Source organism: Pinus tabuliformis, chromosome 9 (assembly GCF_031772625.1).
Source record: "Pinus tabuliformis cultivar Carrire ecotype Pingquan chromosome 9, CPIR1, whole genome shotgun sequence".
Lineage (NCBI taxonomy): Eukaryota > Viridiplantae > Streptophyta > Pinopsida > Pinales > Pinaceae > Pinus > Pinus tabuliformis.
The window spans coordinates 104205686-104225357 of record NC_142307.1 but is presented as its reverse complement, the minus strand read 5'-3'; positions in this window follow the sequence as shown (position 1 = coordinate 104225357).

The following is a 19672-nucleotide window of genomic DNA, read 5'->3' as shown; positions in this document are numbered from 1 at the left end:
CAGCAAGAAGAAATGAGCAGAAGAACAATGAAGATAATCAGGTAAAGCAGGGACGAATTACAAACAAAAACTATCAGGGGCAATCCATCTTAAGGGTGAACAAAAGCTACAACCAGCCACAGGTAAAATCTTCTCAGTTTGGTTCAAGAATAGATGAAAATAGAAATTACAATCAGTTGGCTGGTAGATTCAATAACCGCAGAAGCTTCTTCAATGGACAATGCTTTTCTTGCCATAACTTTGGTCACAAAGCAGCTCAATGTGTTGCATATAAAACAATCATGACTAGGGAAGCTCAAAAACAAAGAAGTATGACAGGGATTACAAAAAGGACCTATAACAACTTTTCGGCTCTTGAAAATGAAGTTGAATGTTCTATTTGCAATAATTTTGGTCATGAAGACTTTGAATGCAGAAGCAAGTTTCAGGAGAAAAAGGAACAAGAGCTGAAAAAGGAACAAGCCACAAGCACCAAAACATGGAGAATAAAGGAACCTCAAACAGAAAGATGTGGGATAACATTTTATGCAGAAGGACAGGAAAATCTATGGTACATTGACAGTGGATGTTCGAAACATATGACAGGTGATAAAGAAAAACTTGAATCTTATTCTACTTTAGAAAAGGGAAAGAAAGTTTCTTTTGGAAATGATACTCCTGCAACTATAAAAGGAAAAGGGATTGCTCCTTTAAAAGAAAAGGTCAAGGCTGGAAATGTTTTGTATGTTGATGGATTGAAGCATAATCTTCTAAGTGTCAGCCAGATGTGTGATCAAAGAACCGAGGTTATTTTCAGATCGAATGGATGTCTTGTTCGTGATCTTGATACAGGTAAAACAGTACTCAAAGGCAAAAGAACTCCAAATAATCTGTACATATTTGAAGAAGGACAACAACAATGCTATCTGAGCAAGGATGAAGAGCACTGGTTATGGCATCGAAGGTTGGGACATCTAAGCTTCTCACAAATAAGGAAAGCATGCAAATATCAGGCAGTTCGCGATCTTCCAGATATCAAAATTCCTGACAACACCATATGCAGATCATGTCAGTTTGGAAAACAAACCAGGACTAACTTTCCAGAGAAGGAAGGATCAGCTAGCATGCCTCTTGAGCTAGTACATACAGATACATGTGGTCCATTCAGGAAAAGAACACCTAGAGGAGAGGAATACTTGATATTATTTATTGACGATTTCTCCAGGTTTGTCTGGTTAGGACTTATGAAGCACAAAGATGAAGCTTTCGAAAAATTCAAATCCTTCAAAGCCTTGGTTGAAAATGAATCAGGTCACAAAATTAAGTGCCTCAGATCCGACAGAGGTGGGGAATTTACTTCAAATGAATTTTTCGATTTCTGTGATGAACATGGCATAAGGAGAGAATTCTCTACAGCTAGAACTCCTCAACAAAATGGAGTTGTTGAAAGAATGAACAGAACAATCCAACAAATGGCTCGTGCTATGCTTGATGAATCAGGAACTCCCGCAACTTTCTGGGGTGAAGCTGCACATGCTGCGGTTATTATTCTCAACAAGACAAATGTCCGGGTGAACAGCACTCAAACTCCTCATGAGCTCTGGAGTGGTAAAACTCCTTCGGTAAAGCACTTCAAAATCTTTGGGAGCAAATGCTATATCAAGAATACTGATGAGCAGCTTGGCAAACTTGAACCTAGAGCAGATGAAGGCATTCTTCTTGGTTACTCTCCACATAGCAAAGCATACAAGTGCTACAATAAAAGACTTGGCAGAATTGTTGACAGCATTGATGTGGTGGTTGATGAGAAGGGATACATTCCTAGGCAAGTACATCGGGAAGATATCGAAGAAGATGAAGGCTACCCTCAAAGACAGAATGATGAAGAAGAAGAACCTCAAGAAGAACCAGAGGAGCAGACAAGAATAGAAGAGAAAACTCCATCCAGATATGTTCAAAAGAATCATCCAAAATCTCAGATTGTGGGGCAGAAAGAAGCAGGTGTACAAACAAGAAGAACAGTTGCAGAAGCCTCAAGCTATTTGGCATTACTATCCTCTATTGAACCACAAAATGTGAAAGAAGCATGCAAAGATGAATGTTGGGTAAAAGCAATGGATGAAGAACTTGAGCAAATCGAAAAGAACAACACTTGGGAGCTGGTTCCTAGACCAAAGGATAAGAATGTTATCGGAACAAAATGGGTCTTCAAAAATAAATTGAATGAAAATGGAGAAGTAATTAGAAACAAAGCCAGACTTGTTTGTAAAGGGTATGCGCAGCAAGAAGGAATAGACTTTGAAGAAACTTTTGCTCCTGTTGCAAGACTTGAGGCCATCCGAATGTTCCTTGCTCTCTCAAGTTTTCAAAACTTCAAAGTATTTCAAATGGACGTGAAATCAACCTTTCTGAATGGAGACTTGGAAGAAGAAGTGTACATTGAACAACCAGATGGGTTCATTCTTGGAAATGATCCAAATCTTGTATGCCGATTGAAAAAGGCTCTCTATGGTCTCAAACAAGCTCCAAGGGCTTGGTACTACCGGTTGGACAAATATCTTCATCAACAAGGTTTTTCAAAAGGTTCAGCAGATAGCAATCTGTATATAAAAGTTGAAAATGACAAATTGCTAATACTTGTTGTGTATGTAGATGACATTATTTTTGGCAGCAATGAAGAAGCTATGAGTCAAAGTTTTGCCTCGGTCATGCAGAAAGAATTTGAAATGTCCTTGCTAGGAGAACTGACATATTTCCTTGGTTTGCAAATCCAACAAAAGGAAGGAGGAATTTTTTTATCTCAAACCAAGTATCTCAAACAGATTTTGAAGAAATATGGCATGGAAGATGCAAAACCAGTATGTACACCCATGGTCACAGGATGTAGTCTCAGTGCAAATGATGAATCTGCAGCAGTACATCAACCAACCTACAGATCTATGATTGGAAGTTTACTATATTTGACAGGTACCCGACCGGACATCATGCATGCAGTTGGAATAGTTGGAAGATTTCAGGCAAATCCGAAGGAGACTCATCTTCAGGCAGTAAAGAGAATCTTCAAATATCTTCAAGGGACTCAAAATTATGGCTTATGGTATCCTAGAGATACAGATCTTACTCTTCATGCTTATACAGATGCAGATTGGGCCGGAAGTGTGGATGACAGGAAAAGCACAAGTGGTGGTGCGTTCTTTATGGGTTCCAGACTGGTATCTTGGTTCAGCAAGAAACAGAGTTCGATCGCCTTGTCTACAGCTGAAGCGGAATATGTTGTTGCTGCATCTTGTTGCACCCAACTTCTTTGGATGATGCAGACTTTGCAGGATTTTCAAATCACTTGTACACCACCAATCCCCATCTTATGTGATAATACAAGTGCAATCAGCATCTCAAAGAACCCTGTTATGCATTCAAAAACCAAGCACATACCAATCAAGTACCATTTTCTCCGGGAACAAGTGCTTGAACAGAAAGTCAAGTTGGAGTATGTTCCTTCCAAGGAACAAGTTGCTGATATTCTCACCAAACCGTTGCCCAGGGACACGTCTGAATACCTCAGGCAAAAGCTGGGGGTTGTTGATGCATCATCTTATTGTTGAACATCTTCTTATTGGTGGTACAGGCTCAGGGGGAGCACATAATGCATTGTTGGAATTATGGAGAAGGAGATCTTGGAAATAGCTACAATATGTCTCTATCTCTTTCATGGTGGATCTCTGGTTATTTGTTGCAGATCTGGAGGAGCATGAGCTTAGGGGGAGCATACCCTTTGCCCTTGATGTCAAAGGGGGAGAATGAAGCTGAAGTTTGTAAGGTTGCCATCAAGTCCAAAGGGGGAGATTGTTGGCATTATGTTTTCTGGTATGACTATATGTTATAGATGTTGTACTTGATGGCAACTCCAGTGGCAAGGCTCTCAGTTTGTTGAAAATTAAGAAGGACGCAGGAAACCAGTTCAGGAGGTGCGTACCCGTAGGTACACCATGCAGGGTCCGCGTCTAGAGACGCTGGCCAGCCGTTCAGGGGGTGCGTCCACCCAGTGCACACATTTCAAGGCAGAGAAAAAGCATGTGGGGGTTTCTTGTGTGGTATCTAGCCGACGGTTTTGTGTTTCTATGGTGTCGGCTTGTGGTATTGTTCCATGTTTTGGGGAGGAGCTTGCCTATATAAAGCAAACGAGTTCATTTGGATTGAGCATTGTCTTTGGTTGAATATCTTATTTGGTGAGATCTAGTCCAGATCTAAGAGGGCGAATCTTCTAATGGACTGTGATCTCTATGGCGCATGATCAGATCTGTAGATCTGACTGTTTGGGTTAGTCTTGAAGTCTTCATATCATTTATATCTGAAGGGACGCAGGTTCAGTGGAAGAAAAGCGCGCCGGGACGCAGTGCAGAGTCTGGAGATCTGCGTGGGGACGCAGGGCAGACGAAGTTCAGGTGCGTCTAGGATGCAGCGCAGTGACTGTAGATCTGCGTGGGGACACAGAGCAATCAAGGTTCAGGTGCGTCTTGGAAGCAAAAGACGCGGCGCGATAGTGTGTTCAGGTGCGTCTCTGTAGCAAAAGACGTGGCGCGATAGTATCTTTGGGTGCGTCCCTGAAGCAACAGAATGCAGAACAGTTAAAGGAACAGTGCGTGGGCACGCAGCATAGCGGAAGGATATCTGCGTGTGGACGCAGAGTAGCAGAAGGTTTACTGCGTCTGGTCGCAGGCCACAGAAGGAAAAACGGTGTCTCTGTTTTAAGATGTTCTGTTGATTGAATTTCTCTGTTGATAAGGTGTTCTGGGTTAGTTCTGTTATTGCTGATCTGATATCTGTAGTGGTCTATATCTGTTATGTACTTGTTGATCATCTGATGCTTTATGAAAAGAAGTAGGGGGTTGTAGCTCCCTTCCAGGAGTAGACTTGAAAACGAGAAAGAGAGAGAGTTGTAGCTCTCTGCAGGTTGCAGCCTGCGTACTGGTAAAGGACTGCACCAGTACAAAATCATTGTAAAAGAAGTTTCTAAATTGAAAGAAGATAGAGACATATTGCAGCAGGTGGTTTTCTCCCACATTGGGTTTCCACCTTACATCTTGTGTTCTTTGGTGTGACTGTCTATTTTCTTTGTTCATGCTCATTATTTTATGGTACTGATATGCAAGAATAATTCAAAAGATCAAATAAGGAAGATTTGTTAAATTGCTAGATAATACTGATTCACCCCCCCTCTCAGTATTATTTCCAACAACAGTGACTCACCTACAGAGGTACATGCACCCAAGAGGCCTCATAGAGGTGGCAAACATATTGGAGAAGAACCAACCACTCTTGTTGAATTACAGGCCTACCCTATTGCCATCTCTTGTTTCCAACGTCAGTCCTACTATAAATTTTGTGAGAAGGTTGCTAGCATTCAGTTTCATCATGAGTTGGCTCATTTGTTTGTGCTGCATTTACATGATGGTCAAGCCACTCTAGCTGGTGTCACTTTTACATTAACACCAGAATCCATTTCACTAGCAACCGGTATTCCTAACATTGGAGAGCAATGGAACAAGAGGCAGCAAATTGACTGGCAGCATTATGAACCGTACATTAAGCCCGGCTATTTGAGACAACTCAGGAGAGTGTTTCCTTTTTGGTACCTCAAAGATTCTTATGCTCCTTTGATGAAATTGATAATGAGGTATTTCAGCTATGAGGGCCGGTTTTCCCGTTTATATGCTTATCATATCAGGCTGCTAATGCATTTTACCAGGGTAAGGATGATGAACATCCCTTACTTCATGTGCCGAAACATAGAGAAGATGACCACCCTAGTGCAGCACAAGACTCCTCAGTAGCAGTTCAACAATATTTACCATTTTTCTCTCATTAAAATTGTGGTCATTCATCAGCTTGGCTTACAGGGCATTACTTGGGAGGATTTCATCTCTCGTGAGTTTTTCACAGCTCCTCAGGGACCTTCAGAGGCTTTACATGAGACAGGTGGACCTTCTTATCAGCATGAGGGTCATGAGACACAGACTGCTAGCATGCCAGTGTTTATCACCTATCAGAAGGGCACTAGACGGTTGTTTGCAGCAGCTAAGCGAGTGTTATCTCCACTCGAGGTGGAAGAGGCCTCGCTTCCGTCATCAATACAACAGGTTCAGGACAAAGGCAAGAGGCCATACAGGAGGAAGGACCATCAGGTGGGCGTGAGACTGATTTCATTCTCATTGAGGGTGATGATACTAATATGGGCCCGCAAAGCACAAATCTCAAAGAAATCGTTCAAGAGAAGCAGACAGACATTGATGCCTTGTCCATCAACTTGGATAGAGCCCAATGGAAAATACAGTACCTAGAGCAAAGGAATAAGTAGCTTGAAGACCAGCAAGTGATTATGGAGTTGCAAAACATTCGGGAGAATCGCCAAGCTGCCCAAAGGAGGAGGGTGGAGTTCACTTCACTTGAGCAGGAGGTTAATGCTGATCGGGAGTCATGGCTTGAAAGAGCCAATATCCACTTGGAGAGGAAGCTATAAAATGCCATCAATGAGAATAATATGCTTAGAAACCTATCATATCATTACTTGTCGAGGAACATGGTGTGCCAAGCTAGAATCAGGAGCTTAAAGGTAAAGTTGAAGAGAGCATCAAGGAGGCAAAAAGAGCATGAAGGACTTCCTTGGCCCAACACAATGTTTTATGGAGAAGACTTAGCCCAAATTTCAAAAACTTTGGGGCACTTTTTACTTTTTTGAAATTTTTGGCACAAAAAACAGAATTTTTTGCCCTATGCGCCACACCATGTGGCACTCGCTTTTGATAGGAGCATCCAAATGATAAAAACTCAAAATTTTTGGATTTGGCATGGAAAAATATGCTTGCCTACCAATGGCCAAGAAATTTGGACAGGTTTTGAGCCCTCAAAAAGGTCAAAAACACTCAAAAAATGACCTCACTGCCCTTTTTTTGACACACAAGAAGCAGTCTTGGGAGAACTGACTTTTAGAGGGGCAAATGGAGGCCAAATTGAAAAATTCCACTTGGGTTGGAAAGTAGACAGGTAGACCTTTCCAACAAGTAGACTTGGAACTAATTTGGACACTGGGAAGGCCTCCAAAAGTGGGTCCAAACATGCACTATGCATAGATAATCAGGCGCAACACATAGCGGAAATTTTGCCAGTTTGACCAAGTATTACTCTGTTTTTCTCCCAACTTCGGCCAATTTGACTTTTTCACTTTATTAATGGAAAATTTGTGATGTAATGTAACGTACATTGATGGATCATGATGTAAATGTGTCAAATGTTCACTTATAGAGGTAGATTCATCAGTTTAAAAGTTGTTTGAAACTGAATGAATCAGTTCCCTTGTTTCTAGAGGCATGATGTTCTGTTGCCTGATTTCTAGTTCTTAGTTTAGAATTAGTTGAAACAACTCCTAAACATGTGAGCTCGACCCTTAGAGGCTATGATGAGCTATGGTTTGTCTATATTATGTGGGTTTTCAGTCATTAGCATGGTTGGAGTTTTGAGAAAGCCTTGAGCTTCATTGTACACTCATATCAGCATTTTGGCTAAGGAATTGAGACCAGGGTTTGCAGCACTCTTTGGGATCCATGTGGAAATTTGTCTCGATACAGTGCTTTCTTTTGTAATTGTGAATTTTCTTATGTGTTATGTATGCCATTCTCTATCTTGTTTCTTCTTAACTAAAAAAAAAGAGTGTAAGTAGAATCCATTGAAATTGCAGTTCTCTACTTGAGGTTTGCTTTAGTTTCTTGATGTTTTCAGCTATTTGGAGAGGATCCATGACTTTCCTTGCCCTCTTTAGCTCCTCACATGTCTAATCCTTCCATCTCACTCAAATTGAAGTGCCAAAAACAATTGCCTACCTTGCCCCATTGAGATCTCTGCAGGATTGAGCCTCAATCCCCGCACCCAAATTTTTCCTCTCCACCTGAGCCAACAAAAACATCATTTCATTCAATCAAACTCTTTCACACATATACCTAGCCTAAGATAAATATTTCTATTAGTCATCTCAAGCCCTCATCGATTATAATATGCTGAGATTGACCTGGAGAGAGCCCTCTCCCGACCTGGTAGGGCTATCTACCAGGTTAAGCGTGGTTTGATGTTAGCCCTAGATCCTACCTTTCTCAGCCTGAGGTAGATTTAGGCACTAACAATGGGTAGCTTTCTTTGGAGTGATATTTCATGCAGATGGCGCAGACTTGAACTGTATCCAGTGGCATTCTTTATGGCTATGCTTCTTTCTGCATCTTGGGCAAAATATTGTCAGATTTTTCTCTACATCTGCTTGCTTTTGTTTAGCTTGCATAATGTCGAGCTACGTTGTTAGATTCCCTAGAATATCGGTTTTGAAATCTTCTAATATAATGTCGATTTCTGCGCAGGTTACCCCTCCACCAGACATCTTGTTATCCCTTGTGATCATATCACACTCTGCTGGTTTTAGTCTTGTGCTGCCTCTCGAAATCCTGATACATAAATCAATAATGTCAGCAAAATTTTCCTGATATGTCACCTTTTCCCATAATGTTTAATGTTTCAAGCCATTGTTCCTTCATTCCTTTAATTAATGTAGTTTTTAACACATTATTAGGTAAGGGTAAACATGCACAAGGTGATCTCTGGAGGTTATATTGAAAGCATTCTACATATTCCTCCAATGTTTCATTAGGTCTAGTTGTCATTTGAAATATTTCATCCTTTAATTCTCTAGACCTACAATAATCCTGATATTTCTTTAGAAAAGAACCTTTCATCTTATCCCATTCATTTATAACACCTCCACCTAACCCCATAAACCATCGTAAAGCTACTCCTTTTAAAGTGGAGGGAAATAGTTTTAGCTTTTGGGGATCAGTGGTATAGTCATACCCTCGGCATAATACATCGAATTCAAATAGAAATGCATCTGGATCTTCTGATGTTAAGCCATGGAATGTAGGAATATGTTGGAGAGGAATGGCCTTCATAGGTGCATTAACTACAGTGTCCACAATGAGATATTGCAGTGTGGAAGTTTCAGGTGTTTTCTGGTTCTGGGCCATTTGATCAAGTATGTGCCAAAATCCTTCTGGGATTTCTAGGGAGTTATTCCTAGGCTGACTAGAAGGAGTAGGGATGATCTTTACAACACTTCCTTGGTCTGCGATAATGAGAGTTCCTTGCTGAACTATTATCTGGGGGGATTGTGGTTCTTCAGCTTTGTTTTGGATGATCTTGACAGTACTTCCCTTATTTGGGCTGATTAGTGTTTGAACTACTCCAAGAGGGGATCTTGGTTCTTCTATTTCCCCTGTTTCTCCTCCTCCTTCGCAGAGGTTACTAGAGTTCCCTTCTTGTAAAGAAATTGGGCGAGAATTCTCAATTTCTTGAAAATCTTGCTCAGTCTCTTCTGTTTGGCTATGCACCTCAGCAAAGGCTACAGATGGTGATTCTGTGGCCCGAAGGGAGCTAGTAGGTTGTCTAGAAGCAATTTTCCTAGGACCTACTGATGGCTGAGATTCAACTTTCTTAATGATATCGTCTATAAAGGTAGATCGACCAAGGGTCACCAGTCCCTTAGCTTTGTCAGGTTTGGGTAATGGTTTTGGATTCTTTTTAGGTTTTTTCTACTTAGTCATGCACACAACGCAAATGTTTATTTCTACCCAAAAAAGAATTAACAAATCTACCAGAAAGCGGGTAGGGGAGCAGGGCTATTACATGCTCTGTACGCAGGTTCTTACCTTCTATTTTTAATACCCAATTCTCTCCTAGCAGATACTCATCACACTACTCTCTGAAAGAAAATAAATGGCTACACTATCCCCGGCAACGGCGCCAAAATGTTGAGCAATAAAGAGGTGTCTTTTTAACTCCTATTTATCCTACATTAGTTATCAATCTAGGTACGATTTTTTATTTCAAGAGTGTACTTAGTCTGAGGTAGGCAATTTATTCCAAGAGTAATGTTTTGCAATACAATGTTTCAAATACAAGAGTAAACAGATGCTTGAAATAAATCTAATTGCAATTACAAGAAACTTAATGCTCTGAAAACAAATCATTCACTCAGAAAACTACAACAATCATCAGTCCAATAATAGTAACTCTTTCCTTTGTCAACTGATGTAAATGAAATTAACCATAAACAAGATCCTCAATTTGAAAACTTAGACAGTAATAGCCAATGTCCTTTACAGTTGTTGATCTTACACTCCACACTAAAGTAACTAATTGGAAATGAGAACTGAATTAACTCAATAATGCTACAAGAGAAAATGGAAAATACACTCACTGTAATAACACTTAAAAGCATAACCAAATACTTGCAGGAAAGAAATGAACATAAAAGCTATCTTAGTCAAAATGAATAGCAAATCCATTTTAATGGAAATGAACAGCAATCTGTAATGAACGGCGAGGCTTTATAACTAAAATGAATAACAATATAAGTTGTAAAGGATAATAATCTTGTTATGATGGAAAGGAACAACAACGTGATTCAATCACAGCTTATGCAATAAAATGATTCCATAAAATGTTAGAATAGTAAACTGTAAAAACAGGAAACTGTAGAGCAATGCGATTCAAGGAAATGAAAAGTAAATCAAACCATCACACGACTGGAATTGTAAAGTAATGGTACAAATAGAAAGTGGATCCACCAGGGCTGGGCCCTTAGCCACTAGTGAAGCACCGCCGGACTACTTCAGTATGAAGGAATGGAACAACAACCGACTTATATATTAATCATGTGAAAATGTTTACAGGCAATCGTACTCTGTTTTGATTAACGAGAGTCGATGATCAAAGTAGCAATACAACAATAAGTTCTGCAAAATGATAATACATGCTCCCCCATTTCTACAAGCGTTGTCCTTTTATAACAGCCAGGCGGACAAAACAAGAATATAGATGAGCTTTGAAGTAGCGATCCCTCAGGATCAAAGGATCCTGAGGGATTCACTCTATCTTTTATCTCCAGTTATCTTTTTGTCTTCTTGCGCTGATGCCACACTTTCCCTTTCTTTTCCTTGACTATGTGCTCCGATCTCGATCTTCTTGTCTGGATATGGCTTCCTGGTGAAGGGACAACAGTTACTTTTGCTTTGTCTTTTCCTCCCGAATGGTGGCTTTCCATTTCTTCTATTTTTTGTATAGAAGAAAAGTCAATAATTCATTAATTTGTAACAATCACAAAACTCCTTAATTCTAATATAATTCTTTGATATATTACCATCTTAGAATATAAAGGAGTTATGATTAAAGAAAAAGATAAAGAAATAAATGGCAAATTCATACCTTTTCCATGGCTCAACACTGTGCATATGTGGGAAAATGTAGTGAGGAAGGTGGGAGTCCCAAAGTCCTATTTCATCTGTCTGATCAACCAGTCGGCCTTCCATCTAGCAGTAGATTTCATATAAATCAAATTGAGAGGAAGACTCAATGATTTTACAGTCTCTGTCAACCAGGGGAGTATGATGGAAGTCAACTTGTGGATGAATGAGGGGATTTTGGATTTCTCCAATTTCCTTTCCCTTAGGAGGCATTTTGTTAGGTGAATTGTAGGCTGAACTGGATGGAAGTGGAAAGAATTTCTCTGAAACACAATAATAACAGAAAGACAATATAACCGAAAATGGATTAGGTGGACATGGATGTCGGCTTAGTTCTGGACAGAATTGAAAATTCGAATGGATGGTGAATCTGTCATTTAGGCTGCAAGCATGAAATCTCCAGTGATGCATTGAGTTTTAGAAATGTACTTTGTAACGATTTTCATGAAGGAATAGGGCTTATATTGAATAAAATGGAGTGGGGTTGTTTGATGAATGGCTAAATCCTCATTAATTATCCAATGGGACTGTTAAAATGGATCTATGGAGGATAAATTCGTAGGAGTGGCGAATTAAATGAATAACGGATAGGCGATAGCTGATTGGATAGAGGAAGTGACTGGGAGTGGATGTGGATGATGACGTAGGAGCGATGGTGGATGGTCGAATGAAAACCATGTTCCAAGGAAAGTTAGGGCTATAAGTTATTTCGACATTTTAAGACCCGAAAGACTAGGATGGAGGAAAAGTAGTTTTAGGGGGCGGTTTCCAAAACTTCCCATTTCGGACCCCCCCTATTGATAAAGTTCGGACGGTGAATGACGGCCGAAGAGCTATGTAATCCATCAGATCTCAGGAGATGGCGTGGGATGAAGAATAAAATGAAAGAGTTCTAACAACGCGAGGTGGAAGTGGTGGTGGAGCTGAGAGTTCCTTCAGATGTGACATGTATGAGGTATTAGGGAATAAATGGATGAAGTTTGGATAAAAATAACATTGATACTTAGAATTTATGCTTAATAAAACCCATCACAATATGCACATATTTCCAATGTTATATCTTAGGATAAAAATCCTTTCATGCTCCGGTTGTATTTCATTTGTCTACCTACTCTTAAATCCTAACATTTTTTCAATCTTAGTTACCCAAGTGCACTTAGACTAGAAACTCAACTTTTTTAATTTAACGACTAATCTACTTCTATCCCTTATTGCTTCCATTGGCTCAAATTAAACTCTTGAGCCAATTTTATTTATTACCTATTGACAAACAATTTAAATCAAATCCAATCATGATTAAATTGTACAATTGGATTCTATGGACTAGTGTGGCAATTAAAAAATCTACACACAACGTTTTATTTGCAAAAATAAACTTTGACTGAGAGTAGTGGCATTTGGATTTGCAACACTTTCAGGATTTATTGTTTTTCTTTTCTCTCTGATCTAACTTTTTTATTTTTGTCTTCCCTTTTTAGGGCATCTATTCTAACATTTTATTTGATATGGACTCATTCATCAAAATATCCCTAACATTTTTTTGATTCAATATTCTTTCTATCCATATCCTAACTTAACATTTTTTAGAATGATTTTCATTTTTTTTACTAATTGATGCTAACTTACCAAAACCAAAAAATGCTACAACATGCAATTCAGCTGATAACCTTGTCGAGATGTGGTATGCAACCTCCTGTATGGCCAGCTTGTCCGTGGTAAACCTCAACACTAAATGTGAAGCCTTCTTCGTGTTGTACATCCTGATGAAGGTGTCATCGAGTGAGGTGTACCAATCTGCAATGTTCAACAATGCCTCCATTGTTGCCTGGGACATGTAAGGAGAATCTTGTTCAAATATCATCATGTATAGAGGGGTAATGAAGTGGTATAATAGTCTAACCATGATGCCTTAGTAACTTCACTCTGAGATAAACTTGCAATATACGTTCACATCATTCTTTGAAGGTGTCCATGCACAACCCATGCCAGGAAATTGTTGACGGGCACATATTGCATCAATCAGGTAGGCATACATGAAGAATCTTGCTTGTTGATCCTTAGGTAGACTCCAGGCAATGGATACATGCACTTTCAGTTGGAGAGCCAACATGTCGGACTAGTTGAAAGGTTTTCCTTCACTTGCTTGCCGATCCAGCATAGCAACCCAACTCTATGAGAATGTCTTCGTACTTCTTGGCCATAAAAGCGGCATGCAAAGATGACCTAGAATTATTAAGCGTTTCTGAGTGCCTTTGTCTTATATAACTAGTTGGGAGTCATCTTGAACTTTGATGGCTCCCTTACCCAATTCTTCAAGATGTCTCTCGTATTTGTGTTGTTGTTGGGAGTGTAGAATGATGCATCCATCCTGTTCCTGACTGTGGAAAATGATACATCTGCTGATAATCTTCCATCCTAAAGGTAGCATGCTCTACTCCACTGACACTACTCAGTATCATCATCTTAGGATCAATGTGTGAGACAATCCAATGGATCACATCTGTGCATGGGAGGGTGGGATACCTGCATGCAACCTTGTACAATCATGACATATGAATATTTACATAGAGTCACTTGGTGTTCCTCTAGATTCTCCTCAAAGTTGCCTACAAAAATAATGTTTATGTCTTGCCATGTGATCTTGATGTCCTTCTCAATGAGCATGTGTGTGTCTATGTACATGTGCAAGATCATAGACACCTGCTCAACCACGTCTCCAGTACTGCTTTCAACTCTATCTTTTGATCTAGCTCTCTTGGAGGCCATGATACCTATACTGTTGAGAAGCTGCTCAAAAACCTGTGGTACCTGGAGATAGAGAATACAATCACGATAAGGAAATGTCAGCTAAAAAACATAAAGCAACTGGAGAATCGATCGAGCAACAAACTGGGTGACTGTTGGGCAAGATTGCACAACATAAGCTCTAGGAGGCTATAAGTTGGAACTGCGCATTGCACAGTCTCAACTGCTAGTCAGGCTCACTGCCGACTGGAACTGTACAATGTACCTTCCATAGAGATTGACGGTTTATTGGAACTACACAATGCATAGTTCTGTCAGGCTAGGTTACTAATTGGAACTGCGCAATGCACAATTCCAGTGGGCAAGACCGGGGCACTACCTCCTAGGATTGCATAGAGAAAAGTTGAGAGCCATTTTGGGCAGCCTCTACACAATTCTTGGAGGCAAGGTAGATCCTTGACTGTCCAGAATGCGCAGTGCATGCTGGGAGAAGTAAGATCCAGGCCAAGAGAACCCATATCTGCCCAAGGGCAACCTGAAAATGCGAAGGTCTAATTGTGTGTGCAAAGTTGGTGTAGATCTATGTGAATAGACATGCATGCAATTAAGGTAGGTGTAGAAATCAGTCAAACAGCAAAACCATGAAGCTCATGAAGAGAGTCGTCGCAACGACGATTTTCAGTGCAGAAACAGTGTTATGCATGCAACACTAAGGAAGTGAAATGAAAAACTTGAAACAACACTTCTGTAAGTTAAAACACATTGAAACACCAATTTTCATTCAATAAAACAAGGACAACAAAACTCATATAAGTTGAGAAATAAAAAGTGACAGAAAAAGTGGCAAAAGACATGAAAAGCTCAACTTACATGGAAACGTTGTGTCAACAATGCCGAAGATTCCTAGATGCCTCAGGAATGCCAAAGCTCCAATATCGAATGTGAAGAATGACCTCTGAGGCATCATTTAAATATATTTTGTGAACTTACGGTTTATGACATGCATGCCACAAATCTAGGAAAAAGAAAAACTCGGTGGGAAGTTTCTAAAATCGACTATGCATGTAACTCTTGCTGTTAAAAATAGATCCCTAAAATCTAGGGATGCTTTTTCATTTTTTTCATTTTTTTTCCTTTTTCGGGAAACGTTTCTTGGTATGCAAGGAAGGATTATGCAGTTTTGGAGGTAACAATACAAACTACCGTCACATGCAACAAATAGTCACTAAGGGAAACGCTTCTGCATTGATTCTAGGCTGAGTAACCCTGCCTGGTTGGCCAGCTCTACACAATTTTATAAAGAAAGGTTTTTGGCCTGCTATGTACATTTCTAGAGAGAAATGATGGTTGGCCTGCTCTGCGCATTTCTGGAGAGCAATGTTGGCTGGCTTGCTCTGCACATTTCTGGAGAGCAATGCTGACTTGCCTGCTCTACACAATTTTCTAGAGAAAGGTTGAATGGCTTGCTCTGTGCAATTTCTGAGTGCATGGTAGCCACTGGGTTGCTCTGCAAATTTTCTGAGGGGAAGACAGACCGCCCTCCATGATTGTGTAATTTTCCTAAATAACACAAAGACCCGATGTGAACCAATTGTCTTTTCAACTTGTGGTTAGTCAACAGAACGAGTAATTGAACCCAAGCTACTAAGCGATAGATAAAATCAAATAAACACAAGTACCTGATCAGTGTAGGATAGCTGCTATGATTTCGAGGAGGGAGGATCCAAAATGAAGTAAAGGAAAAAATTTGGAGGGTGGTTGTAGCCACTACAACAGGGCCAAAAAGTGATTGTTAAAACATTTTTGACCAATTTCCTATTTAACATTATTCAATGGAATGTGATAAATTTAGAGACATAGCATTTCTCATGAACACATAGCCAAGCACCAAAATATAACATAGTGAAACAGAGATGTAGTGTGGACCAGTAGAATATTTCAATGGAGGAGGTGGTGTTGGTGGATTTCGTTATGAGTGCTCCTCATCCAACAATGCTCTATGTAAGGTGAGCCATATTGAATTACTCCTCACGCCATGTATTATTCAATGCATACACTCCTTGAGTTCTACAAGCGTTAATGAAGTTCTATTCTATGTAAAGTGAGCCATACTGAAGTACACCTCATGCCATGCAAATTAAATGGAGACAATATTTGAGCTCTATTTGTGGTAATGGAGTTATGTTCTAAGTAGGGTGATACATACCTAAGTATTTCTTTAAGCTCTGTGAGCATTCTACAACGTCATCTCAAGCCATGGGAAATTCAATGCAAACCCTTCTCGAGCTACATGAAGATTGTTGGAGTTTTCTCTCTAATGTTGTGTGAGTGGAGTATGTAGAGTTGTTGCTCATGTGTGATTTTTGTTTTAGAGTGAAAGATAAGTACATGCTGAGTGAAAGAAGTAGTGAACATGATTGAATGTAGCCGAGAGGTGTCGCAAAACATTGTAAGGGAAATTGAGTGAGTTCCAGCTAAAGCTAAGAGATATGGTTAAATGAAACAAAGCTATAGAGAACACAAAGCCAATATTGTTCATTTCTAAGTTGCAAATATAGGCCAAAAGTTCTAAGTTTGAAAATCCTATGAAAGTATGGAACTCTTGGCTGTAGCAGGTTATTTCCTACACTTATCAGAGGGTAGTGCCTCTAGGAAAGTTGGTGCTTGCTAATTTTAGGGTATTGGGGCCTCATGTGACTTGGTGCTCACAAATAATTGATGTAATCATAGTTGGTGCTTTTGATTCACATCATAATATAAAACATACTTGGTGGTTTTTCTCTCAAAAGGGTTTCCATGTTAAATAATTGTGTTCAAGTGTTGTGGGTTTGTTGTTTTCTCATATATTACTGAATTATTCACAATTGAATGTATAATTTCTTAGGATAAAAAGAAAAATTGTAAATTACATATTCACCCCCTTATAAATTCTTGATTCCCAACAATTGGTATGAGATTGGGTTCCTTAGGGAACAACTTAGCCACATGAAGGTAGATCAGTAGGGAATCATGGAAAGATAGGAAAATCAGGATGGTTATTCAAGCAAAATACTACTCTTTGATGGAACAAAATATGTCTTCTGGAAGTTTCGAATGCAATCCTACCTCGTCTCCCTTGGGGTAGATGTTTGGGGCTCTGGATTAGTTGAATATATTATTCCATCAACGCCTCCAATAGATATAGATGAAAGGAAAGCTTATGTGAATAATGGAAAAGGTAAGAATGTTATTCTCTTTGGTCTTGATCAATCTAAATTAGCTAAAGTAATTTACTATTAATCAACTAAGGAAGTGTGAGACAACCTTAAGAATAATTATGAAGGGGATGAGAAAGTCAAGCAAGCTGAACTTATAGCTTTGAGAATGGAATTTGAAAGCTTGAGTATGAACGAGGATGAGAATATAGCATATTACCTTATTAGGTTGATGAGGTTGACAACATTATTAGAGGACTTGGTGAAGACCTCAAAAATAAAGTATTTGATTTATAGTTATTGATATCATTTCCAAGGTCTCAACATTAGAAGAGATGTCGAGATTGAAATCCATCACAATGAATCAATTGAATGTAATTCTCACAGACTATGAGATGAGAGTTGGAAAAGAGAAGGTAGAGCCAAAGGAGTAAGCATTCAAAGCCTCAAATAAGACTAAGAACCATAAAAAGCATAAAGTCTTCTCCAGTTATGACTTAGATCAGGAGATGGCCCGATACATTAGAAAACTGGAGAGAAGCTCAAGTAGTAGAGTTGGCAATTTTTCATCCAAGTGCCCTTATACAAAGTCAAGGAAGCCAAAAAAAGAAAAAGATCAAAACGCTACAGATAAAGCTCAAAAATCCTGGAAAAATAAATCTTTAAAGAAAAAGAGGCTCTAATCCAAAGAGGACGGTCATTCATATGAAGCAATAAATGAAGAATACTCTGATTAAGAGCATGATGAATGTCTTCTTGTGGAATTTGAATCAGAATCAAAATCCAAAGATAACTCAAAATTTGAGGAAGAAGAGAAGGTGTAGTGGATCTAGAAGGGGAGGTCATCATCACTCTCGATGAATTAAAGAATGTCAAAAAGAAGAAAAATCAATATTTGAAAGAGTAATTGTTGTGAGATGAGGAATAAATGTATAATTTTGAAAATGATTTTTTTTTTTCTTTTTCAGGAAGAGAAACTAGAAGAAGTTGTTAAGTGTAATGAAATCTTAGCTCAAAAACTAGAAGAAAAATGAATTAGTTTAAAGAATGAGAATAAACTATAAACAAGAATTGACCAAGAATCATGAGAAGAAGGTTCCGAAGGTATATAAACATGAATTATGTGACTAAAAATTTAGCTAGAAGAAGCAAATAGGAAAGAGGAGGTTCTTATTGAACAAATGGTCAAATTGGAAAGGATTGCCATAGTGTACAGGTAGAGGTTGTAGCTTTGAGGATAGATCTTGAAAGGTCCAAAGCCAAGATGGATTTGGACCTTAATTTTTCTGAAGTAACAAATAACTTAAACAAGTTTTTTAGCATTCAAATATCTCCAACAAATAAGGCAAGTTTGGGATACACAGATATGCAACAAAATTTAAAGGAAAGGGAAACACCATGTCCATAGGAAATGAATACATTAATATCTATGAAAAATTAATTCAAGGGAGGGCCAATAGATATAACAAAAAGAAAAATAAGAGAAGTAATCATCAAGGAGCCAAATTTATCAAAGCATAAATTCTCTTCCACATAGACCTAATATTCAACAAAGACATCAACTAAGATTCAATTCATTTACTCAAGATTTATGATCTCCACAGTTCAGGTACCAAATATTATTTTATGAATTTTTTTTGTCATAATTTTGGGCATAAAGTAATTAGTTGCAGCGCTCTTAAACTTGAAAGATATCAAAATTTCACATAGAGGTATTTCTTAAATTCTAGTTCTAGAAATTTGGTGGTTGGGAGTATACATTCATTTTCTCCTCTATTGAATGAGATTGATTTCTTCATATGTAATATATTTTTCCACAATTCCAATGAGTGTAGAAACAAGTTTAACTATCCTCCCCAACAATAGACACCAGAACAATTAGCACATCAAAAGAACATAGAGAAATGGACAGAAAAGGCAGAGAAAATAAAAGAATGTGGGTTTTCTTTGTATCGTCGGGAAATAGAAGGAAATTGGTATGTGGAAATTGGTTCCTCTAAACATGTTACAAGAAATAAGAGTAAGCTTCTATTCCCGAAGTAAGTCAAGAAGGGAAATGTTACTTTTGGAGAAAACAACCTAGCTCGAATAAAAGGAAGAGGTGTAATCAAATTCGATGAGAAAACTAAGGCTCAAAATGTTTTTTATCTGGATGGACACAAACATAATCTTTGGATTCTTAGCTAGATGTGTGATAATAGGTGTGATTTGATCTTTCAATCAAAGTATTGTGAAATTAGAAATGCAGAAAATGGGAAACTTGTAGGAAAAAAAGAAGAAGTCCAAGCAATGTTTATGTGTTTGATGATTCAAGAGTAAAATGTGGTCTAAGAAAAATAAATTAACCTTGGTTGTGGCATAGAAGGATGGGGCACACAAATTTTGATAGCCTAGTGAGGATCATTAAAACAAAATAAG